Source organism: Odocoileus virginianus, chromosome 12, assembly GCF_023699985.2.
Source record: "Odocoileus virginianus isolate 20LAN1187 ecotype Illinois chromosome 12, Ovbor_1.2, whole genome shotgun sequence".
Classification (NCBI taxonomy): Eukaryota; Metazoa; Chordata; class Mammalia; order Artiodactyla; family Cervidae; genus Odocoileus; species Odocoileus virginianus.
The window spans coordinates 10,497,589-10,523,336 of NC_069685.1; the positions used below are offsets into that span (position 1 = coordinate 10,497,589).

General features: G+C 39.6%; 1 long non-coding RNA gene across 1 annotated transcript; it reads left to right on the top strand.

The window, feature by feature from the left end:
- The first annotated feature begins 4 nt into the window (after nucleotides 1-4).
- LOC139037686 (uncharacterized) lies at nucleotides 5-24,484 on the top strand. The gene is made up of 3 exons (XR_011490518.1): nucleotides 5-103; nucleotides 5,859-6,002; nucleotides 24,248-24,484. It is a non-coding gene; the product is annotated as an uncharacterized lncRNA (long non-coding RNA).
- Nucleotides 24,485-25,748: the final 1,264 nt, after the last annotated feature.

Here is a 25,748-nt window from a genome sequence, read left to right on the forward strand (position 1 = left end):
GCAGGCAAGCTGCAGCTCACTGTACTGTAAAGGGCAGTGGGGCAAGCTTGCTTACACCCACTGCTGAAGTGCAAATCAGAGGATTGGTTCTGTAGAGAAATATGTCAGTATTTATGTACACATAGTATGAATCTGTGCATAGTACTTAATACAAAGTATGTGTTAATAACCCTTGAAAGTGTGCATTATCTGATTTAGAAATTCCATTTCTAGGAATTTTTTTATATCTAAGGAAATAACTTAGACAAGTGTGCCAAAGTATGTAAACAAGGATGTTTATAAAAGCGTTGTAACTGCAGGAAATTGTAAACAACCCGACTATTTTTGAACAGCAGATTGACAAGTGACTTATGTTGTATTAACATATGGATTGTCAGGCAGCTATTTAGAACCATGGTATGGCATATAATTATTCTGTGTACTGTATATGAGAATATATTTATTTTATGTTGCTATGGGGAAAAGGACTGTAGTTTGATACTTTTAAAATGTGCATATTTACTTCCATATGGAGTTTTATTTGCTTAGAAAAAGAAAATATAAACAACAAAGTATTTACAAATCATTATCTCAGATTGTGGGATTTAGGGATGATTTTCATTTTCTTATTTTAATTAGTTAATTTTGTAAAATTTTCACACTAATAGCATATGTTTCTTATATAATAAAAATGATTAAGAGGAATGGTTTGTGTATGACAAAGAGAGTGTTGTAAACTGTTCTACCATGTATCTCTATTTAGAAATGTTTATACATTTGAACATGTGCTAATAACATTTCACTGTGTCAAATGGAGAAGAGAGAGAGATGACTTCTTTCTAAGCTGAAATCCCCTCACAGAGCTGAAATTCATTTAGGTCTGTTATTTTGTTGATTTTGACAGTAATGGCTCTCCATAAAATTAGACTTCTGTTGAGTTAGCTTGTGGGCCCTGTGTCTTTACACTCTTAAATCTGTGCTACAAAATCCAGAAGGACTGACAGTCTTCAATGCATTCACAGTACACATACAGAACCCTAATGAAATAAAAAATAAACCCCAACCTAATATGTGCACTTGGCCCGTATTGTCCTTGGAGAATATTCTAAAGAAATATCATTAATGCCCAAGGTTTCGTAGCATTGTGTTTGCTTCTTCGTGCCCTATGCCATTTACATTATTGTATGTCTTTATCTGCAACTTTATGGCCACATTCTGAGTAATCTTTTGGATGCTAGGGATTTTTATTGAATGCTTCCTCAGGTTGGATTTTAATGTTGTTTCTCTAAGGAAGAACGTATGTCATTGTGTTAAGTTAGGCAACCAGATTTTAATATGTTTCTGTAATTGACAGCTGTGTGATCTGGCATGATCATAATGATGATGATGATGTAATAGAAGGTGTAATCATAGTAGTAGTAACTACTAGGCAGTAGTACTAGTAAGAGTAGCTATTGGTAGTAACTACTCTGCTATACTGGCTACTACAACTACTAACAATAAATCTAGTAGCAATTTTATCTATGGATCCATTATTTATGCAAGGAGCTCTCCTCAATGCTTTATATCCATTGTCTTATTTAATCCTGAAATCTCCCTGATAAGTAGATATTGCTATTCTAATTACACAGGTGAAGTAATTGAGCTTTAGGAAAATTGAGTAATCTGTACAAATGACACAGTTAGTCAGTGGCAGAGGTAGGGATCAAGCCCAGATTGTATGTCTTATCCTGTAATCTCTCACAATCCTCTGATCTTTAGTTTGTTGTTATTTAGTCACTAAGTCATGTGCAACTCTTGGAGACCCCATAGACTGCAGCATTCCAGGCTTCCCTGTCCTTCACTATCTCCCAGAGTTTGCTCAAATTCATGTTCACTGATGCTATCCAAACGTCTCATCCTCTGCTACCCACTTCTCCTCCTGCCCTCAATCTTTCCCAGCATCAAGGTCTTTTCCAGTGAGTTGGCTCTTTGCATCAGGTGGCCAGAGTATTGGAGCTTCAGCTTCAGCATCAGTCCTTCTAATGAATATTCAGGATTGATTTCCTTTAGGATTAACTGACTTAATTTCTTTACTGTTCAAGGGGCTCTCAAGAGCCTTCCCCAACACCACAGTTTAAAAGCATCAGTTTTTCAGCACTCAACCTTCTTTATGGTTTAACTCTCACTAGTTTACCATTAATTAAATGAGCATGTTACACTAAGAAGCAGTAGTTATGGTTTCCTGTAACTAGCATTCTTGCAGTCTATATGCATTGCAGTAGAGAACTGAGGTCATTAAATGGATAAAACCAAATTGCCTGGGTTTGTAGGTTGGCTTTACACTTTGCTAGTTTTGCGAGCTTACCTATATGTGCTTCTGTTTGCTCATCTGTAAAATGAAGCCTATAAGAACTGCTCCATAAGATAGCTGTGAGGACTGGAAGAGACAATATATGTATGTACAGTGTCTGACACAGAGAAGGTGTTTTATGAATGAATTCTGATCTTTCCATATTTTCTCATATATATAATAGAAAATCTAATATCCTTTCCTTTTTGGTCCAATTCTTTCATATCCCGAATCTTTGATTCAGTACAGCTCCAAACAATTTCAAGTCCTAGGATGACCAGTTCATCAAGTATGTCAGGAAATTTTCCAATTTGAGCTCTGAAAGTCCCATTCCAGGAACTCTCAGTCCCAGAAAACTGGGAAAGTTGGTAACCCTCATTTTAAGTCTCTAGCCTGAGCCTCCAAGGTCCCAACTTGCCAGGCTTATTTGTCTCTTTGTTCATCTTTCCATTTCCAGTAGCCTTGTCTCACCAATCCATGTGGGCAAACTTCAGAAATCCACACATTCATAAATGTCTTTCCTGCTTCACATCTTCATGTGTTTTCAAAGTGCTTAAGTCAAAACACAGGAGGAGGAAATGGCAACTCATTCCAGTTTTCTTACCTGGAGAATTCCATGGGCAGAGAAGCCTGGTGGGCTACAGTCCATGGGGTCACAAAGAGTCGGACATGACTGAGTGACTAACATGCGCGCGCACACACACACACAAATCAAAGCACTGTAGAACTTTTTAGCAGAAAGTTCCCTTAGAAAATGTCTTAGCCTAATTTTGAGATGATTAGACATGGTCCAGTTCAGTTGAGTTGCTCAGTCATGTCCGACTCTTTGTGACCCCATGGACTGTAGCACGCCAGGCCTCCCTGTCCATCACCAACTCCCGGAGTTCACCCAAACTCATGTCTCTTGAGTCAGTGATGCCATCCAACCATCTCATTCTCTGTCATCTCCTTCTCCTCCTGTCCTCAATCTTTCCCAGCATCAGGGTCTTTTCAAATGAGTCAGTTCTTTGCATCAGGTGGCCAAAGTATTGAAGTTTCAGCTTCAGCATCAGTCCTTCCAATGAACATTTAGGACTGATCTCCTTTAGGACGGACTGGTTGGATATCCTTGCAGTCCAGGGGACTCTCAAGAGTCTTCTCCAACTCCACAGTTCCAGATAACTGTAATAGCATGAGGAAGGAGACAATGCTCAACCCATCCATTTAGTGCTATGGTGCTTCTGGAGGCCAAAGCCAGGTGAAAAGAAAAGATGGTCCAGATTATGGTATCTGAAGCCTCTGGTGATAAGCAGTAGGTGGTAGCCTTGATTTGGGGGAAGCAGCAAAAACATCAGGCAGCTGATGGTTCTCATAGGTAAGTGTCAGATGGTAAAGGATAACTCAGGGGCCACGAGTGTCAGTTTCATCTGGGGCAGGCAGGCCAGTTCATCAGAAAGGGGGATTTCAGCCACAGAACATTTCAAGAGTAGACTTCCAACTAGGGGGCCGCAGAACTGACCTTCTGAAGGGGACCAGAGTTTTAGGTAGCTTGTAGGCAGGGAGTCAAGGAGGACTAAGACAACATCCCAATTATGTGAACTAAGACACAAGACGGAGACTGTGTCTTAACGAAAAGGTGACATTCACTGCTCAGACTTGGGACGCTAAGTCACCGTGAGAAGATCAAGAAGGGTGACTTGGTGCTGAGCTCCAGAATCTTTAGCTCTGTCCCCTCAGTTTTAATTCTGGCCTCACGTTAGGATTAGCACCGAAGTAATGGTTCTCATTCTTTACTGTGATTGGGAATAACTTGGAGTATTTACAAAAATCAACTTTGAATGATTAAATGACTCATTTGTGATGATTCTGACCCACTAGCTTTGTGATTTGTCCAAGGACTGTGTGTTGTTTATATGGCCACACCCTGCCGCATAGTTGGCCAGGGTTGGCCAGTGTGAGGACTGAGGCACTAGAAGATGCATAGATGCCAACTCCAGAGGCAGGAACTGAGGTGCTGCCTGTGGTCCCTCTCCACCCCACCCCCCACATTTGTCTCTCAGGATCTGAGACCCAGATCCGGGACCACATCCCACGGCTCCCGGTATTGATTGGGCTGCTCTCTTGGTTGCGTGTGGGATTCCATGTCATGTATAAGCAGTATCTTTTGTTTCCTTCATGTTCTGTTAAATATCTGCTAAGGCAATATGCCTTGTTGCATGTTCCCCTCTGTCTCTGGGAATCCTGGGATTTTGGTTTGTTCCTAATAAGGAAGTTTCCTCATAACTCTGACTTGGAGGCACACACACAGGCGCAAAAATGCCATGAACATATCTTTCAACAAATTTTTCTTTACAACCACCGGGCAATCTTCCAATCCTCTGACAGCCTAAACTTAAGCCAGATTCTCCCTAGAAATATGAGCTGGACTCTTCCTAAGCTTGGTTTGTGACAGAGGGAGGCTGATCCAGTGGAACAGAGTCAGGACAACTTGGCAAATACATGTGGCACTTTTTTTTTCTTTTACATATTCTAAATGTGGACTCCGAATGCACAGGTAATCTATTTGAAACTTGGAGATCAAGGAGGGAAGAGGGCCAAGTACAGTTTTAAGGAGTGACTTTAAGAAATCCTGGATGTTGTGTAAATTAAAGTTAAGAACAGTTCTGGTTTCCGATAGCTAAGTCTGACACATGTGTTCTTAATTTGGTTATAAAGCTGAGCAACGCTGATGAAGTTTGAAAGGTAGGAAGGAATGTGGTATTATATATGATGATGTTGGATTTGCACAACTAAGAGTTTATTTTTAATAGTGAAAAGCCAGCATGATTAAATTAAGTACACAATTAGCTTGTACCTTGTGAGAGACACAGAGGAAATCATAGTTCCTGAGACCTCCCAGTCTTTTTAGAATGCAAAGAATTTTGGAGTGATACAGTAAAGTTTCCTAAGCTAAATAATCCCAGTAAGAGTAAATATTATATGAGACATGCAGTTTTGAAAACAACCTATAGGTTCTAAAATTCTCATGTGGTTTCCACATAGATTGAAAAACAAGTGATTTTATTAAAGTGTACTCTATTATTAACAATGTCCAAAAGCCACATCTTCACATTGGCCAAGCACAAAATGGAGGGAAAATGTGTTAATCTTTTACTGTGCTTAGGGCATTTTTTCCTCTTTTCTGTTACTCTCTCTCTTTCTCAGTGGGTAATTTTCAAGGGGAACTTTGCTTTGGAATAGGCTGCAAAGTCAATTGAGACTTGAACCTTTAAAGATAAAGGAAGCTACAAACAGCTTCATCTCTTAGATACACAGTGAGATATGTGTACACACACACACACACACACACACACATTTTATTAGCCTGGGAAATCAAAGGTCTCTTACTGATCAAAAATAATCTCTAGCTCTTTACTGGATGAATACAGCCGTATATATAAATGAATATGCAACTGTGCTTTAATGGCTGTTCAATCTGAATAGAGAGGGTTGTAAGTATTTCTAATAGAAGAGCCACTTTATTAGAGAGTAATCAACAATCTTGTATTTAAATCTACTCCTCGATTAGTTCCATGCTGTCCAACTAAAAACATTCATGCAACCTGTGCCAGGCAAAGTATGGGGTAGCTGCTCAGGATACAGAGGCGCAAGAGGCTTTTGCCTTTAATGGGTACGGAATCTAAGAGGAAAATGGACACACCAAGAACTAAAAGTAAGTTATCTATTCGCAACATTAATAAAATGCCACATTCATGCAACGTTCATGGGTGCTAGGGACTCATTTTCCTGGGAATTCATTAAAGAATGAGTAAAGTTTCAGTAGATGGATTTATTGATCCAGTAGATTAAAGTATAGCATCCAGGCAAATACAGATAGCTACAGATATGATGCACAGGATAGAGGTGATAAAAAAAAATCAACTTGATCCTTTTGATAGGAGGGAGGGTTTAACATATCAGGGCATCCTGAGCATGGGATTAGGACAGCTGTGTCAACTGAAGGAAAGACAGCTCTTAGGCACCATAGCTGCAGGGTCGTGGGCAGTATTGTGGAATCCTACTACATCATTCTTTAGTATTCTTTTTTTTTTTTTTAAAATTCAGGCAGTGATCTTATCCTTCAAGTTCTTATTTAGAATCAATATATTGGTATTTTCTTTTAGTATTCTTTATTGACTTCAACTCACCAGTCTTCAATAAGAGCCTCCCCTATGCTGGGCTCAAGGCTCAGGGTACAAGTAACCCACAAGCAAGCAAGTAAGGCAGACAAACATGTAAAGAAATAAATGTCATTCTGCAAAGAAGGTATTAAATAGAGTAGAGGACACAGTTCATGTTTCAAGATATGAGAAGCTACTGTCAAAAAGAACTCCAAATCCTGGCTTAATACAGAGAAAATATATTTTTTGTTTATGTAAAATCCACTGCTGACGACCCAGAATGGGCAGCTCTCCTGGCTGGCTTCTCTCCAGGCAATGAGTCAGAGACTGGGGCTGCTTCTACCTTGTATCTCCACCATCTTGTACTTTAGAGGTCACCCTGGGGTTACCCAGCCGGGGGGGTGGAGGGGGCAATCCATGGAGTATATTCAGATTTCTTCCTGGAAACGATGTGTGTCACATATCCACATTCCATTGGCAAGAACCAGTTACATGGCTCCACCTTGATGCAAGGCAGCTGGAAAATTGGCAGCTGCTTCTAAGAATATCAGTGCAGTCTTCACAGTGAAGTGGAGAAGCAGTCGTTGGTGGGCTGTAGCACTCTCTGCAATGGTGCAGTGGGGGAGATCTCTGTACAGAGACAGTGATGTGTATGATGGCTTGATGGAAAAAGTAGTCTGACTAACAGATGAGGGGATGGAGGGAGAATCAAGGATTCAAAGCAGCTACATGTCTATAAGGATGGAAATATGAAACCTCATAGCAGTGACAGGAAAGACCATTCCTGTGTTAAAGCTGGGGCATACAGAGGAAGGCTAGAGGTGATGGATGGAGAAGGAGACTTTTATAGTCATCCTCTCATGAGGAGACTTTGAATCTCTGTGTAGGAGCTCTGAGCTGTTCAGTTCAGTTCAGTTCAGTCGCTCAGTAGTGTCCGGCTCTTTGTGACCCCATGAACCGCAGCACACCAGGCCTCCCTGTCCATTAAGACTATGTAATTAAACCTGGGAATTTGAAATTTGGCTTCACATTAAAATGATAAGGGAAATTTTTTTATTAATGCTTACCCTTAATAGTTACGCAGGCCAACCTAACTCACTTAGATCAAAATCAGAAGAAATCTATAATTTTAAAAGCTGCATAGAGGAATAGGATGTATCACCTAGATTGAAAATATCTGAACTAAAGTTACTGTTAAAGTGCAAGCAAATATTTTAGAGACTCCAGTAGCTATGGAGAGATGAAACACATAAATGCTGCAAATGAGTTTAAAAAATCTCATTGTAGAACAGATAACACAAAGATTGATATTGTCTGAAAATGTATTAATAATTTGAATCACCATCAAGAACCTAGAGCCTGTAATACAGATTGAAGTAAGTCAGAATGAGAAAAATAAATATAGTATATTAACACATATATATGGAATCTAGAAAATGGTATTGGTGAACCCATTTGCAGGGAAGGCATGGAGGCATAGATGTAGAGAATGGACTTGAGGACACAGTGAGGGAGAGAGATAGTAGGACGAATGGAGAAGGTAGCATCAACATATACACACTGTCAGGTGTGGGCTGGCTGGCTGGAAGGAAGTTGCTGTGTGGCAGAGGGAGCCCAGTCTGTGCTCTGTGATGACCTGGAGGGGTGGGATGGGGGGACAGAGGAGGGTCACTCAGTCAGTTCAGTGGCTCAGTCGTGTCTGACTTTGCGACCCCATGGACCGCAGCACGCCAGCTTCCCTGCCCATTACCAACTCCCAGAGCTTGCTCAAACTCATGTCCATCAAGTCGGTGATGCCATCCAACCATTTCATCCTGTGTCGTCCCCTTCTCCTCCCGCCTTCAATCTTTCCCAGCATCTGGGTCTCTTCAAATGAGTCAGTTCTTCGCATCAGGTGGCCAAAGTATTGGAGTTTCAGCTTCAGCATCAAACCTTCCAATGAATATTCAGGACTGATTTCTGTTAAGATTGGCTGGTTTGATCTCCTTGCAGTCCAAGGGACTCAAGAGTCTTCTCCAACACCACAGTTCAAAAGCATCAATTCTTCAGTGCTCAGTTTTCTTTATAATCCAACTCTCACATCCATCCATGACTACTGCACAAACCATAGCTTTGACTAGATGGACCTTTGTCGGCAAAGTAATGTCTCTGCTTTTTAATATACTGTCTCTGTTGGTCATAACTTTTCTTCCAAGGAGCAAGCGTCTTTTAATTTTATGGCTGCAGTACCATCTGCAGTGATTTTGGAGCCCAAGAAAATAAAGTTTGTCACTATTTCCACCCCATCTATTTGCCATGAAGTGATGGGACTGGATGCCATGACCTAGTTTTTGAATGTTGAGTTTTAAGCCAGTTTCTTTACTCTCTGCTTTCACTTTCATCAAAAAGCTCTTTAGTTTCTCTTTGTTTTCTGCCATAAGGGTGGTGTCATCTGCATGTCTGAGGTTTTGATATTTCTCCTGGCAATCTTGATTCCAGCTTGTGCTTCATCTAGCCTGGCATTTCACATGATGTACTCTGCATATAAGTTAAATAAGCAGGGTGACAATATACAGACTTGATGTACTCCTTTCCCAATTTGGAACCAGTTTGTTATTCCATGTCTGGTTCTAACTGTTACTTCTTGACTTGCATATGGGTTTCTCAGGAGGCAAGTAAGGTGGTCTGATATTTCCATCTCTTTAATGTATAGTTACAGCTGCTTTGCATTGTTGTATGGCAGAAACCAACACACCATTGTTAAAACTAAAAAAGCAGAGTTCTGTTACTAAAACAAACAAAGAATATATGAGATGCCTATTTCAGGCAAGACAGTTTGAGGAACAAATTTTCAACTCAAAACCATCCAAAGGCTTATCATTTTCTATTAAATGAGGGAGATCATCCAGTGTCGTAGAAGGCTAAGGGAATGTGGACTCAGATTATGATTTGAATTCCTTTTATCATTTTATAGCTAAATTATTTTCTATGAAAGTTACTGAATGTCTAAGAAAGTCATTTAACATCTCTGAGACTTTGTTTCATTATTTGAAAAATAAGATAATCGTTTGTGCCTGGTATTGCTGGTTACCTCCCTAATATTCATTTTTCATCTCCTGACTTTGTCGCGTGGCAATGTGCCCACCTGAAAGGCTTGTTTTCTCAGGTTCCCTTGAAGTGAGCTGTGGCCAAGTGACAGGTTTCTGACTGATGAGGAGTGAACAATGGGAAGAGTAGGCCTTGCTCTCAGAGGACTGATGTGGGTAGGTAGATCCTGGAGGGCTTTGAGGCTGTGTTAAGACTGGGTTTTACTTTGTGGGAAATGGCAGACAGGAGGAGTCTTGAGAGATAGATGATTACTCTGGAGGCTGTGTTGAGAACAGACTGTAAAAGGCAAGGAGAGAGGAAGGGAACGATAAAGAGCTGGTAGGAAATTGTTGCAGTAATTTAAGTGAAAGATGATGGTGGCTGAGACTAGGATAGTGAACTGTGGAGATGATGATACAGGTGTCAGATTCCAGATAAATGTTGAATAGAGAGCCAATGGGATTTAAAGATGGAGTGGATGTGGGTATGTGTGTGATTAAGATAATCAAGAAAGAATTCAAGTTTTTTGGTTTGAATAACTATAAAGATCGGGATGCTTTTAACTGAGAGGAAGAAGGCTACCAGATGAAATGTATTTGAGGGGAAATATCAGGAGTTGAGTTCTGTACTTTTTTAATCTGGTGAAGTCGCTCAGCCGTGTCCAACTTTTTGGGATCCCATGGACTGCAGCCTCCCAGGCTCCTCTGTCCATGGGATTTTCCAGGCAAGAGTACTAGAGTGGGTTGCCATTTCCTTCTCCAGGGGAATCTTCCTGACTCAGGGATTGAACCCGGGTCTCCTGCATTGCAGGCAGATGCTTTACCCTCTAAGCCACCAGGGAATAAAATTCAAGAGGACATGTGAGGCAGGCAGTTTTGTATATGAATCTGGAGTTGAAGACTGTTGAAAATATAAATTGAAGGATTCCAAAATATCTTTAAAATCATGAGGTTGGATTAAATCACCAGAATAAATGTAAATAAAGGAGAGGTGTATGTGCCATGGATCATTAATAAATCAATTAAAAGAGAAAACAGAAAGGAAACTGAGGAGGATCCAGTGAGACAGAACAAAAAAAAAAAAAAGGAATGTTGTTCTGGAAGCCAAGAGATAAAGAGCAACAACAGATCCAAGACTACTAATCAGTCACTGAGTCAGGTGGGAACTGGGGAGAATCCACCATTGGATCTAGCACCATGGTGGTCATGGGTATTCTCAGGAGATAGTGTGTGCTGCCTGTGACTGGGAGGAAATAGAAGGAGAAGAATAGGGAACAGCAGTAGAGATGACTCTTTCACGAAGTTTTAAAGCAAAGGCATAAGATAGTTGCTAGTGGCAAAGTGAAATAAGGGGCAAGAAAGTTGGGGTGTATGTGTTAAGATTTGAGAAGTAATATCCTGATAATATGCTGTCGGGAATAATTCAGAGAGAGAGAGAGTAAAAAAGTTGATAACATTGGAAAGAGGAGACATTGCCTAAGGGATAACTTTAAATGGGGTAGAAAGATTCAATCTAAGGCACATTTAGAGAAGTATGAAAATCTTGACCTATGCCATCTACAGTGTAAGGCACCAGGGAGGATGTGAAAGAAAGAAAACAAAATCTGTTACCTCAAAGTACTTAGAACCTCACCAGGGAAACAAAGACGTTTTGAACCTGATGGAGCTTTGCCCCACCCAGTCATCTTTATTTCATGCATCATAAAGACTCTTTGAAATTTTAAGATTGAAAATCCTTAAAATTACAGCCAGATGAACACACCATTGTTCTCCTTCATCATCTCTATTAGACCGAGAATTTTACACCATGTATGCATTTCTCCACCAAATTTACCAAACCAGAAGACTCCTGTAATCAACCTGTGTTTTATGATTGGCTCATGACTGCTTCACTGTGGTCTTTCAGACTTTCAGCACACATTGGCTGATTCCCTGTCTAATTCCAGGTCCCTTGCTAGGCGCTGGGTTTGGAGAAATGAGAGTACTTGAACCCCTTGTTCTTACACAGGTGATGAGCTGAGATAAAGTGGTGGTGTTGATGCAGGGTGGAGGGAGGGACATGTAGCAGAGATTGAGAGAGTAGAGTCAGCAAAACTTAGTGATTGACTGGAAAAGGAAGATGAGAAAGATTGACCTGTTCTTTCCTAGTGTTCTAAACACTAATCTCAATTTCTGTAGTGTCTAGATTGATAGCCATGTATTAACTGTTCATTTCATTTGACTTTTTCTTTAATTTATATTTTCCAAGAAATCAATTTTGTATACATTTACCATCTATTTACCATAATGTTTTGCATAACACTATTTACACTTTAAATCTTTTGTGACTCTGTGTATTTGCATACCTAAGATATTACACCTGTGTTTTTCTAAAAATGGACATGTATCTAAAAATAAAACCTTGTGCTATTCATCAGTTCTACTCTTTTTAGTTTTCTTTGTTTTTTTTAAAATATTTTTTTATTGAAGGATAATTGCTTTACAGAATTTTGTTGTTTTCTGTCAAACCTCAGCATGAATCAGCCATAGGTATACATATATTCCCTCCCTTTTGAACCTCCCTCCATCTCCTGCCCCATCCCACCCCTCTAGATTGATACAGAGCCCCTGTTTGAATTTCCTGAGCCATACAGCAAATTCCCATTAGCTATATATTTTACACATGGTAATGTAAGTTCTCATGTTACTTTTTCCATACATCTCACCCTTCTCCTCCCCTCTCCCCATGTCCATCAGTCTGTTCTCTATGTTTCTCCATTGCTGCCCTGTAAATAAATTCTTCAGTACTTTTTTCTAGATTCCGTATATATGTGTTAGAATACGATATTTATCTTTCTCTTTCTGACTCACTTCACTCTGTATAATAGGTTCAAGGTTCATCCACCTCATCAGAACTGAATCAAATGTGCTCCTTTTTATGGCTGAGTAATATTCCATTGTGTATATGTACCACAACTTCCTTATCCATTCATCTGTCAATGGACATCTAGGTTGCTTCCATGTTCTAGCCATTGTAAATAGTGCTGCAGTGAACAATGGGATGCATGTCTTTTTCAGTTTTGGTTTCCTCAGGGCATATGCCTAGGAGTGGTATTGATGGGTCATATGGTGATTTTATTCCTAGTTTTTAAAGGAATCTCCATACCATCTTCCATAGTGGCTGTATCAATTTACATTCCCACCAACAGTGCAAGAGCATTCCCTTTTCTCCACACCCTCTCCAGCATTTATTGTTTGTAGACTTTTTGATGAGGGCCATTCTGACTGGTGTGAGGTGATATCTCGTAGTTTTGATTTGCATTTCTCTAATAATAAGTGATGTTGAGCATCTTTTCATGTGTTTGTTAGCCATCTGTATGCCTTCTTTGGAGAAAGGTCTGTTTAGGACTTTTCCCCACTTTTTGATTGGGTTGTTTGTTTTTCTGGCATTGAGTTGTATGAGCTGCTTGTATATTTTGGAAATTAATCCTTTGTCAGTTGTTTCATTTGCTATTATTTCCTCCCATTCTGAGAATTGTCTTTTCACCTTACTTATAGTTTCCTTTGCTATGCAAAAGCTTTTAAGTTTAATCAGGTCCCACTTGTTTACTTTTGTTTTTATTTCCGTTACTCTAGGAGGTGGGTCATAGAGGATCTTGCTTTGATTTATGTCATTAAGTATTCTACCTATGTTTTCCTCTAAGAGTTTTATAGTTTCTCGTCTTATATTAAGGTATTTAATCCATGTTGAGTTTATCTTTGTGTATGGTGTTAACAAGTGTTCTAATTTCATGCTTTTACATGTAGCTGTCCAGTTTTCCCAGAACCATTTATTGAAGAGGCTGTCTGCCCCATTGCATATTCTTGCATCTTTTGTCAAAAATAAGGTACCCATAGATGCATGGGTTTATTTCTGGGATTTCTATCTTGTTCCATTGGTCTGTATTTCTGTCTTTGAGCCAGTACCATACTGTCTTGATGACTGTAGCTTTGTAGTGTAATCTGAAGTCAGGAAACTTGATTCCTCCAGCTCCATTCTTCTTTCTCAGGACTGCTTTGGCTATTTGGGGTTTCCATATGGATGGTGAAATTTTTTGTTCTGGTTCTTTGAAAAATGCCATTGGTAATTTATTAGGATCGTATTGAATCTGTAGATTGCATTTGGTGGTATAGTCATTTTCACATTATTTATTCTTCCTACTCAGGAACATGAAATATCTTTCCATATGTTTATGTCATCTTTGATTTATTTCATTAGTGTCTTATAATTTTCTGTGTATAGTTCTTTTTTCTCCTTAGGTAAGTTTATTCCTAGATATTTAATTCTTTTTGTTGCAATCATTAATAGGATTGATTCCTTAATTTCTCTTTCCAGTTTTTCATTGTTAGTATATAGAAATGCAAATGATTTCTGTATATTGATTTTGTATCCTGCAACTTTGCTAAATTCACTGATTAGCTCTAGTAATTTTCTGATACTATCTTTAGGGTCTTCCACATACAGTATCATGTCATCTGCAAACAGTGAGAGCTTTACTTCTTCTTTTCTGATCTGGATTACTTTTATTTCATTTTCTTCTCTGATTGCTGTAGCTAGGACTTCCAGAACTACGGTGACTAATAGTGGTGAAAGTGTGGACACCCTTGTCTTGTTCCTGATCTTAGGGGGAATGCTTTCAGTTTTTCACCATTGAGAATAATGTTTGCTGTAGGCTTATAATACATGGCCTTTACTGTGTTGTGGTAGGTTCCTTCTATGCCCATTTTTTGAAGAGTTTTAATCATAAATGGGTGCTGAATTTGTCAAAGGCCTTTTCTGCATCTACTGAGAATATCATATGTTTTTATCTTTCAATTTGTTAATATAGTGTATCACATTGATTGATTAGTGTATATTGAAGAATCCTTGCATTCCTGGAATAAACCCAACTTGATCATGGGGTATGAGATTTTTGATGTGTTGCTGAATTCTGTTTGCTAAAATTTTGTTGAGAATTTTTGCATCTATATTCATCAGTGATATTGGCCTGTAGTTTTATTTTTTTGTGTTGTCTTTGTCTGGTTTTGGTATCAGGGTGATGGTGACCTTGTGGAATGAGTTTGAAAGTGTTCCTTCCTCTGCAGTTTTTGAAAGACTTTTAGAAGGCTAGGCATTAGCTCTTAAATGTTTGATAGAATTCTCCTGTGAAGCCATCTGGTCCTGGGCTTTTGTTTTCTGAGAGATTATTGATCATAACTCCAAATTCAGTGCTTGTAATTGGGTTGTTCCTAATTTCTATTTCTTCCTGGTTCAGTCTTGGAAGGTTGAACTTTTCTAAGGATCTGTCCATTTCTTCCAGGTTATCCATTTTATTGCCACATAGTTGTTCATAATAGTCTCTTATAATCCTTTTCTGCATTATCTGCTATAACCTCTCCTTTTTCATTTTTTTCATTTGATTTTTCAAATCAAATTTTGTTGATTTGATTCTTCTCTCTTTTTTTCTTGATGAGTCTGGCTAAAGGCATGTCAATTTTGTTTATCTTCTCAAAGAACCAGCTTTAGTTTTATTAATCTTTACTGTTGTTTCTTTCATTTCTTTTTCATTTATTTCTGCTTGCATCTTTATGGTAACTTTCCTTCTTCTAATTTTGGGTTGTTTTTTTTTGTTGTTGTTCTTCTTTTTCCAGTTGTTTTAGGTGTAAAGTTAGGTTGTCTATTTGATGTTTTTCTTATTTCTTGAGTTAGGATTGTATTGCTATAAACTTCTCTCTTAGCACTGCTTTTGCTGCATCCCATAGGTTTTGAGTTATCGTGTTTTCATTGTCATTTGTTTCTACACCCATAAGCAAAATCAAAACAGTCCAGCAAAAATAAAGTACAATAGATTGACGAGGAAAACAAAGGAAATCAAAAATTATATCTACTAGTTAAGAACAAAACTAACTAAGCACAAACTGGAAAACAAAACTAGAACAAGGTGCCAATTGGGGAATAAAGCAATGAAAACAAAACTAACAAATATGTTGAGCAGAAACGATAGAAAGAAAAGAAAGAATAAATATACAAAGTTAAATAGAGGTAGATAAAGATTTATATACATTAAAGATTAACTGCAAGGGGAAAAGAACAGTAGGAAGAGCAGACAAAGGGATAAATATAGAAAAAATAATAACAGGCTTAAAAAATTAAAATTGAAACAGGAGAAAAGAAAAAAAAAAAAAAAGGAAAACTCCATAGAACTGCAAAGCCCAATGTAGAGGCAGAGGTTTATAACAGCAATAAAAAATGTGACTGAGGGAAAAAAAAAACAAGCTCAAAAGCTTAATTAGATTTCATAGTGCCAATAAAATTGACATCTACAACGGGGGGGGGGAGGAAGGAAAAAAAAAAAGAAAAAAAATCCAAAAGAATCTATGGAGCAGGTCAAAACCTAAGAATGATAAAGGTTTTTCTTGGATCACTGCTGTCAGAGTCCTTTCCCTGTCCCTTGGGAGTCAGTCCACCTCACCTCCTAGGATGCCCTCGACACCGTGCTGGTCTCTGGACCTGCTGTGGGGGCAGCTCAGATTCTAATCTGGTCCTACTCCTGTGTGTTCTTGTCTCTGATGTCCACAGCTGTCAGAACCTGTGTATTTTCTTTCATGGGAGCTCTCAATGACCTTTAATATATTACGTAGACACAGCGTTTGCCTAATTGATTGTGTGGATTTAATCAGCAGCTTGTACAGATGGTGGGAAGGTTTTAGGTCTTCTTCCTTAGCCACACTGCCCCTGGGTTTCAATTGTGGTTTTATGTCCACCTCTGGATGTGGGTTGTCCACTGGCGTTTGCTCCTGAGGCTGCCCTGGAGGACTTGGGTTTGCCCTGTGAGGGCCGGGTGTGGAGGTGGTGCCGCTGCTTGGGTCACAGGGGTTCTGGCAGCACCAGATACTCAGGGGGTTGACGGCTAGGGCAGCAGGAAATACAGTGCTCTAGGAGAGGATGACAACCGGTTTTGGCCAATATGCTCCAGTATTCTTGCCTGGAGAACCCCCCCTCCCTTACAGAGAAGTCTGGCAGGCCACAGTCTACAGCGTCTCAAAGAGTCGGACACAACTGAAGCGACCCTGTGCGCATATACGGAAGACGTGTTTTGCCTGTGGGAGCTTCTCCCCAGTGAGAGTTGGGCGTGAAGGTGGCGCAGCTGCTTGCCTTGTGGGGACTCTGGCGGCGCCAAGCGTGCAGGGACACGGACTGCTTCTGCCTCAGGAGCTATGGCCCTATCAGAGTCTTTTTTTGAGCCTCTTGTAGCTGGTGATCCGCAGGCCTCTTTGGCCGGTCTTTCTCTGTAGCTCCGCCCATTCAGGCCCTTACAGGGCTCCCTTGCCTGGGGTCTTCTCTGTGGTTCAGCCCGTCAGGCACATAGAGGGGCACCCTGGCTGGGGTCCTACTCTGTAGATCAGCGTGTCAGGCACTGAAAGGGGCGCCCTGGATGCGATCCTGCTCTGTAGTTCAGCGCCTCAGGCATTTGATGGGCCAGCCTTTCTATTGTTCAGCTGCCGATGCTGCCCTGTAGGGGGAGAGAGGCTATGGTGATGGCGCCACCCACTGCGCAGGACTCAGCTGTATGGCCTGGCTTCCATGGCTGCCTGGCTTTTCTCCACAGGCATTTCCCACCACAACCTCATCTCCCCTCAATCCGTCTCCACAGTCAACATCAGCCCTCACCCTGGGATCACTCCACAATCCCTCAACTCCAGCTCCCGGCCACTGCCCTTCCAGGGGACCCTCGTCCCTGTCTGGGGTATGCATGACTGCAGCAAGGACTGTCTGATTCTCATTCCAATTAGGCGGCCGCAGGTCACCTGTTTCCCACTCAGCCTTAAATGTCTCTCCTCTGACTCAGACAGTTGCCCCGCTGTGGGGATCAGACCCCTGCTTCAGTTCCCCCACCCGATGAGGGCAGGTCCAGTCCTACTAACACTCCTGTATTTCCCCCTACTTATTTTGTCCTACTGAGTTTTGCGCGCTTCTATATATTCTTTTCCTCTGGTCAGGTACTGCTGGCCGCTTTCAGCTGGTATTCTGCATGCATTTCTGTGTCTGAAGGTATGTTTCTGATGTATCTGTGGAGAGAGAGGTACTCCACATCCACCTGCTCCTCCACCATCTTGTTCCTGTTTGCAGTTTTCAATTGCAGAAAACTGTGCATATTCTTAATGTGATTCCCTACTGAATTAGATCTCGCATTTCCAGGCTCCTTGATCTTGGAACAAAAATGCTTATGCAATAGCATCAATAACAATATAACTATAAACACAAGTACTAGGGTCTTCTTGGCCCTGTGTTCAATTCTAACACTGTGGGTATTATATTTCCTTTATTGCAATATGTCACTGATAATACACAATCCAACTAGTGTTTTCTCAAGGTAATAGCTCCTCCTATGATGTAAATGAGAAGATGATTAAAGTACAAGGCACGGAGAAGGCCTGCTATAAAAACTTTTCCAGGTTAATAGGAAAACAGTTTTTCTGGCTTTTGTTTGGCGTAAACCTTGAGTTCAGAAATTGGATGCAAGGGGTGGGGGAATATTCTTGACCTTCAGGTGGGCAAAGCATAGGTGGGACACTGATTGTATTTTTAATACAGTTTTATTGGCCTCCTAGTTAGTAGAAAATCATCTCAGGTTCTGATATAGGATACTATGAGTGTTCCTTTCTTTTTCTGTTTTTGTAAATATACCCATTTGATATATTTATAAATATTTTTATATTGAAGTATCTGTGTATAATATAAATAATATATTTTACTTATATACATATATCCAATGGGTATATGTAAATAATTGTACCATAGCATGACATCCATTTTAAAAATATAGAAGAATATTTAGTTAATATGAGAAAATACACAGTATATCCTGAAGTGAACTATTCAAATGACACACAATATTTATCAAATAATCACACTTTTAAAAGGTATCTTCATTATTATTGCTCTTTACATAATATAAAAGTACAGAATATAATAAACAGTGTAGAAATATATATTTTTAGGGCTTCCCTGATGTTCAGTTCAGTTGCTCAGTCGTGTCCGACTCTTTGTGACCCCATGAACCACACACAGCACACCAGGCCTCCCTGTCCATCACCAACTCCCGGAGTTCACCCAAACCCATGTCCATCGAGTTGGTGATGCCATCCAACCATCTCATCCTCTGTCATCCCCTTCTCCTCCTACTTTCAATCCTTCCCAACATCAGAGTCTTTTCAAATGAGTCAGCTCTTCGCATCAGGTGGCCGAAATATTGGAGTTTCAGCTTCAACATCAGTCCTTCCAATGAACACCCAGGACTGATCTCCTTTAGGATGGACTGGTTGGATCTCCTTGCAGTCCAAAGGACTCTCAAGAGTCTTCTCCAACACCACAGTTCAAAAGCATCAATTCTTCTGTGCTCAGCTTTCTTTATAGTCCAACTCTCACATCCATACATGACCACTGGAAAAACCATAGCCTTGACTAGACAGACCTTTGTTGACAAAGTAATGTCTCTGCTTTTTAATATGCTGTCTAGGTTGGTCATCACTTTCCTTCCAAGGAGTAAGCGTCTTTTAATTTCATGGCTGCAATCACCATCTGCAGTGATTTAGGAGCCCCAAAAAATAAAGTCAGCCACTGTTTCCCCATCTATTTGCCATGAAGCGATGGGACTGGATGCCATGACCTTAGTTTTCTGAATGTTGAGCTTTAAGCCAACTTTTTCACTCTCCTCTTTCACTTTCATCAAGAGTCTCTTTAGTTCTTCTTCACTTTCTCCCATAAGGGTGGTGTCATCTGCATATCTGAGGTTATTGATATTTCTCCCGGCAGTCTTGATTCCAGCTTGTGCTTCCTCCAGCCCCGCGTTTCTCATGATGTACTCTGCATATAAGTTAAATAAGCAGGGTGACAATATACAGCCTTGATGTACTCCTTTTCCTATTTGGAACCAGTCTGTTGTTCCATGTCCACTTCTAACTGTTGCTTCCTGACCTGCATACAGGTTTCTTAAGAGGCAGGTCAGGGGGTCTGGTATTCCCATCTCTTTCAGAATTTTCCACAGTTTATTGTGATCCACACAGTCAAAGGCTTTGGCATAGTCAATAAAGCAGAAATAGATGCTTTTCTGGAACTCTCTTGCTCTTTTGATGATCCAGCAGGTGTTGGCAATTTGATCTCTGGTTCCTCTGCCTTTTCTAAAACCAGCTTGAACATCTGGAACTTCAAGGTTCACATATTGCTAAAGCCTGGCTTGGAGAATTTTGATCATTACTTTACTAGCGTGTGAGATGAGTGCAATTGTGCGGTAGTTTGAGCATTCTTTGGGATTGCCTTTCTTGACGTTTTCCAGTCCTGTGGCCCCTGCTGAGTTTTCCAAATTTTCCCTGGTTACTCAGATAGTAAAGAATCTGCTTGCACTGCAGGATACGTGGGCTCAATCCCTGGGTTGAGAAGATGCCCTGGCGAAGGGAATGAGTACCCACTCCAGTGTTTTTGCCTGGAGAACTCCATGGCCAGAGGAGCCTGGTGGGCTACAGTCCCTGGGGTCACAAAGAGTCGTACACGACTGAGTGACTAACACTTTATTTCCTTATGTTTTTATATAGTATATTTATATGTTTTATATATTTGAATATATTTTATATACATCATATATGCAAATATGATATGTGTGTACATATATAGTCCCTATAGTTTTCTTAGGCTAAATGTCCTGCGTGGCATTTCTGGGGAAAAGAACATCAGCTCTAGGATGTACTGGCTCTAGGCTGCAGATTGCTCTTGAGAACAGTGGTACTGGTTTAAACTCTCACCAGCTGTGCATTTAGGCTCAGTGGGTATTGCCATTTGTCATTGTCTTTTGTTTAATTTGCAGGGTTGCCATAGTTAAATACCACAAACTCAGTGATCTAAACTATCAAAATTAATTTTCTCACAATTGTGGAGTAGAAGTCGGAGATCAAGATGTCAGCAGACTCATTCCCTTAGTACCAACTGTATGTGTTAAATAAGAAAGTGGGGAGAGAGACTGCTACTTCTATAAACTTAGGGAAACCAGGGTGGCTGGGGTGTTATGGAGGAAGAGGGTGTGAGGTCATGGGACTTCTGTGAGCAAGACTAATCTAGTTGTATGTATCTTGCTTTCTTTTGAAAGTCAGATATACCTTTGTATGTATCTTTCAATGCTTTGGTATGTAAATGACTGATAATATTAGTTGGCTAAAGATAAAATCACAAGATCTAAGCTTTTTCTTAAAATCTCTGTAGATATTGCCCCGTTATCAATGGTTTATAAGGTTGAGGAAAAGAAATCTTAGGTAAACTCTTTCCATCTGCCTGGACTCTGGTTATGTTCTCTATTCTTGGAATTTAATTCTCTTCCCCTAGAATATATCTAAAGGCTCATCTTTCCTTAGTGTCATTACTTCATCTATGGTAAATGCATTTGTTTTGCACATTAGTATCTTTTTCAGTTCAGTAATGTATCTGGTAATTACATCTTAATTATAGTACTTCTTTTTTGTCTCTTCTTTCAAAATTAATCACCATTTGTGTGTTGAATGTCTGTTTTCTGTCCTCTGTGTCATTTATTTGGTCTCATTTTCTATTTCATTCTCTTCTGATGAGTATTTTAATGTCACCAACAGATTTTGTTTCCTTGGAGGAAGATTTTTATCTACTGTCCTTTAACAGTTCATTTTTCATGTCACTCTTGTTGTTTCTTCATCTTGTATTTTATTTCACATTCTGCATTTTGAAAGCATAGGGTATCTTTCTGACTAATATTTCTCTCTTTCTGTAATGCCTCTGTATCTTGCATGATATATGCTATTCAGACCCACACGTGGCAGGCGGAGCTGCGTCTTGCAGCCTTGGACTGTCTCTGTTCCTACGTCCAGCATCTGGTTGATGTAAGTTTGCCTGACTTGTTCAGTAGCAGGGCTGCCAGAGGAGCGGTGGAGGTGGCGAGCTACAGCTCTCAGGCCTTCCCAGTAGGTGAGCATTCTGTTTTGGAGAAGCAGTTTACTGTATCCATCTTTCTGCTGGGTCATTCCACATCAGCGATGTGGCTTATCTGTGTCTCCTTATTTGTACTGTGGCCATCCACACCCAGGAAAAAATACCGCCCTCCCCCTCAAGTCTTGGAGAGCTCTCACTCCACTCTTGGCTTTCTTTGATGTTCTCGATCTATAAGGTGTTGGCCCTTTCATCACAGTAGTTTTGATTGCTGCTGATTCTAGGGGCAAGGGGAATTTCCAAGTTGGGTGCTGCTGCTTTTCTGAGAGCTTCTCTTGTTTTCAGAGCTTTATCTTCCAGTTAGGAGCTTCTGAAAAGATCTTTTTATTGTTTTGAGGGTCTCCTCTATCTGTTTCCATGCTATTTTCTTAAGAGGTCTTTCTGTTAGTTTCCTATTGTTTCCCCAAACAAGTTACCACAAACTTAGTGATTCATAAACACACATGCATTAGTTCTGGAGGTCAGAAGTCTGACATACGTCTTCCTGGGCTAACACTGGGCATTGGCAGGGCTGCATCCCTTTCTGTAGGCTCTGCACAGGTCATGATTCCTCACCTTTTCCAGGTTCTACAGGCCTGCATGCCTCAGTTTGTGGTCCCCTATCTTCATCTTCAAAGCCGGTAAGGATGAGTCAAGCCCTTCTTACTCTTTTTTAAAAATAACTTTTAAAATTGAAGTATAGTTGCTTTATGATATTACGTTAATTTCTGCTGTACAGCAAAGTGATTGTTATACATATTAACATATGTGCATTTATTCTCATATTCGAGTCCATTATGACTTATCACGTGATACTGAATACAGTTCCCTGTGCTATATCGTAGGACCTTGTGGTTTACCCATCGTGTGGTAATCGTTCACATCTGCTCATCCCACACTCCAAGTCCCTCTCTCACCCACCCCCTCTGCTGTTAGCAAACAGGCTGCTCTCTATGTCTGTGAGTCTGTTTCACAGATAAGTTCATTTGTGTCATACTTTAGATTCCACATGCGATATCATTTAGTATTGATTTGTATTTCTGTTTCTGACTTACTTCACTTAGGATGATAATCTCTAGGCCCATCCATGTTGCTGCAAACGGCATTATTTCATTCTTTTTTACAGCTGGGTAGTGTTCCAGTGTGTGTGTATATACCACGTCTTCCTTACCCATTCACCTGTTTGGGCATTTGGGCTGTTTCTATGACTTGGCTATTGTGTATAGTGCTTGTGAGCCCGGGGTGCACATACCTTTTTGAATTAGTTTTCTCCAGATATATTCCCAGGAGTGGGGTCGCTGGATCATAGAAGGGATCTTCATCACTCTGACCTCCTCTTCTGCTCTGCTACTTTGAAGGACCCTTGTGAGTACATTAGGGCCATCTGGACAGTGTCACTAAAGATCAGCTGTTTGGCAACCTTAATTCCACCTGTAAATTTGCTTCCCATTTTTTATGTAATGTAGCATATCTACAGATTCTGGGGACTAGGGTGTGCTATCTTCGAGGGGACCATTGTTCTACCTACCACAGCCTCTTCTTCCCCTGTGCTCTTTGCACATGATCTCTGCTAACACTTCCTTAACATTTCTGGCATGATATTACTCTTCCCTGCTTTTTAATCCCTTAAGTCACTTTTTTTCTTGGTTTTATGTCCCATGGGAGAGTTACCTACAGATACTTTTTTAGCTACCGGTATTTTCTCTGAAAGTACAGATAGAAGTCATATGACTTCCTTAGAGATTTTCCTATGATCATAGTTATATATTGATGATTACATTTGTCTTATTCAAGTTATGTTTTGTCTGTTTCCCTTGCTTCATGCCTTTCTCTTCTAAAATGTCATTTTCCAGGAATTCCCTTTTTTATTGGCATTACCAATAATAAGTAAAGTAACTAAATTTAGTCAGTGTTGATTCTCACATTAAAAATACATGGATTGTGGAATAGGTCCAAAGCTTCTCTTCTCAGGCTCACGTGTACTCTAGGCAAACTTGTTCTATTTCTCCTTTATTGAGAACTCAGATATATTTATCAAATGCTTTTCACATATGTTTCCCCTTAGCCTTGAACTTTGGTGAATATTTGGAAGATATCATAGCTTTTGATGGTCCCTGAAGGAAAATATTGAATTTTTCTCCAGTTCATTTTGCATCCATTTTATGAAGTGAAAACTATGTTATATTTTACTTTACATTGTGTTTTATAAATATCAAGGGTTTAAATTTCTGTGATCAATTTTTTTTGAATTTTGTCTCATGAATTAGGATTCCCACAGGCATCTTATTTTCTTTCAGTGTTTTACATTTGCAAGATCATATGGCAATGTGATGTTTAGTTAGTCTCCAGGGACGAGCTCTCCAGAGAAACTGGAGAGGCTTTTTTGTTTTTACATAAAAAATCCCTACTTGGCTCATAGAAATACACTAGATCCCTCCCAGAAGGCTTTAGTTCAAATAATCTAAAGAATAATCTGCCCAAATGGTACTAAAATAATGTACATAAAACAACACTTTTCTTTTTCTAGGTAATAAAGAGAAATAGTCACTGTTTCTTTATTACCTAGACTGCAAGATTAATTTCTTTGGTTCTCACAAAACAGAATTTTATTTAGATTGGAGTCATTGTAAGCTTTTCTTTTCGCATTTAATGACCTAGATTTTTGTTTGGCTCCATGATCTAAACTCTGTTTAGATCTACTAATGGTATAAGCCTTCTGTGCTGACAGAACACCCCATGTGCTAACTTTCAGCTCGAGTCCTCTGATACAACGTCTGCTGATAAAAGTTGCCCAGCTTATCAACGGACTTCAGTGAGGAGTGTGGCATTTCAATGACACCAAGCCAGAGACGGAGCTGTTCAGACATACCATTCATCACCTCCCTTCACAGGGCCTGTGCAAACATTCCTGCTTTTAATCGGTACATATATGGTCTTGAGAGCAAAATAAAAGGTGTCTGCTGCCCCTGAGTAGGGCAGTCATTATGTCTAGTGGCTGTTGGATTGGTCATGTAATAATTGCCTTCACTGAGATATCCATTGCTTAGGAAACATCAGGAATGAATAGTGACCCAGACAGCCATGTGCGGTTAAGGCCTTTACAGACCTGTATGCTGGGGGTTTCAGAATGAACTGTTTTAGAGGAACTAACTGTCGAAAATAGGTTCTGTTAAGTGTCTACCCTAGTATGCCATATGAACATGTGAACTATGGCCTTCTGTTCAGAATATCAGATGACTGAACTAGCAAGACTGCATCAAATTCTGACCTGGGGTGACCAGACAGACCTCATCATGTCTCTACACCTGCTGGGGTTGAAGGGGAGGCAGATGTGATCCTGTGCCCGACTGGCAGATGGTGAACTGGTGATGTCACGGGTGGCAGTGGCCTTATTCCTTCTCCTGGTTGTTCTTACTCTCTGAAGGAGAGGAATTGGAGTAAAATATGGTTTATAATTAAATAGATTATGAGCTAGTGATTGACCATCACATTCTCCAAGAATATATCTAACAACATGGTTAAATACTCATTAATAGCAAAGAAGGGTAGCAAAGTAGGATACAAAAATTATTAAAATGTAATACCAAAATGCTTTTAGTTTTTACTTGTAGGTCTTAGTATTAAATTTAAAATATTCCTTTTAATGACTTTTTCTCTTTCCTGAATATTCTACATTGACCATATACTCTTACTATAATGGGAAAATGTTATCTTTAACAGAAAAAGAAAAAAGCATGCTTAAAGCAAATATTTTATGTCTGAATCCACCAGATCTAAATTCTGTTGAGTAAGATTTAAGTTATATAGAGAGTGCTTAAGTTTGAGATTTGGATTATGATGGACAGGGAAAATATTGATTGAATATGGTTTTATAGAAATTAATTCTCATTATTTTATTTCAAAGGGCCATCTTGAAAATGAACATGAAAATAACATAATTTTCAATATGTGAAACTATTGAAAGTTTTTCATTTTATATTTTTTCAGTAAGAAAATTGAAAAGTTAGGCTACTACAACAATATTGTAGAATTATCACTTTTTATTTACATGACTCAAATTTGAGCTATACTTGTAGAGGTCTTATGAATCACAATTAAATTTTATTTAGAATAAAAGACTATGGACATTTGTTTATTTGTACAATTTGGTTGTTAGATGTATTTGGTACATACCACTTAAGTATTTTTCAATGAATGGATGAGTGTTTCCAGTCAATTAACTATAGCACCAGTGACTAAAGTCATTGTTTCAT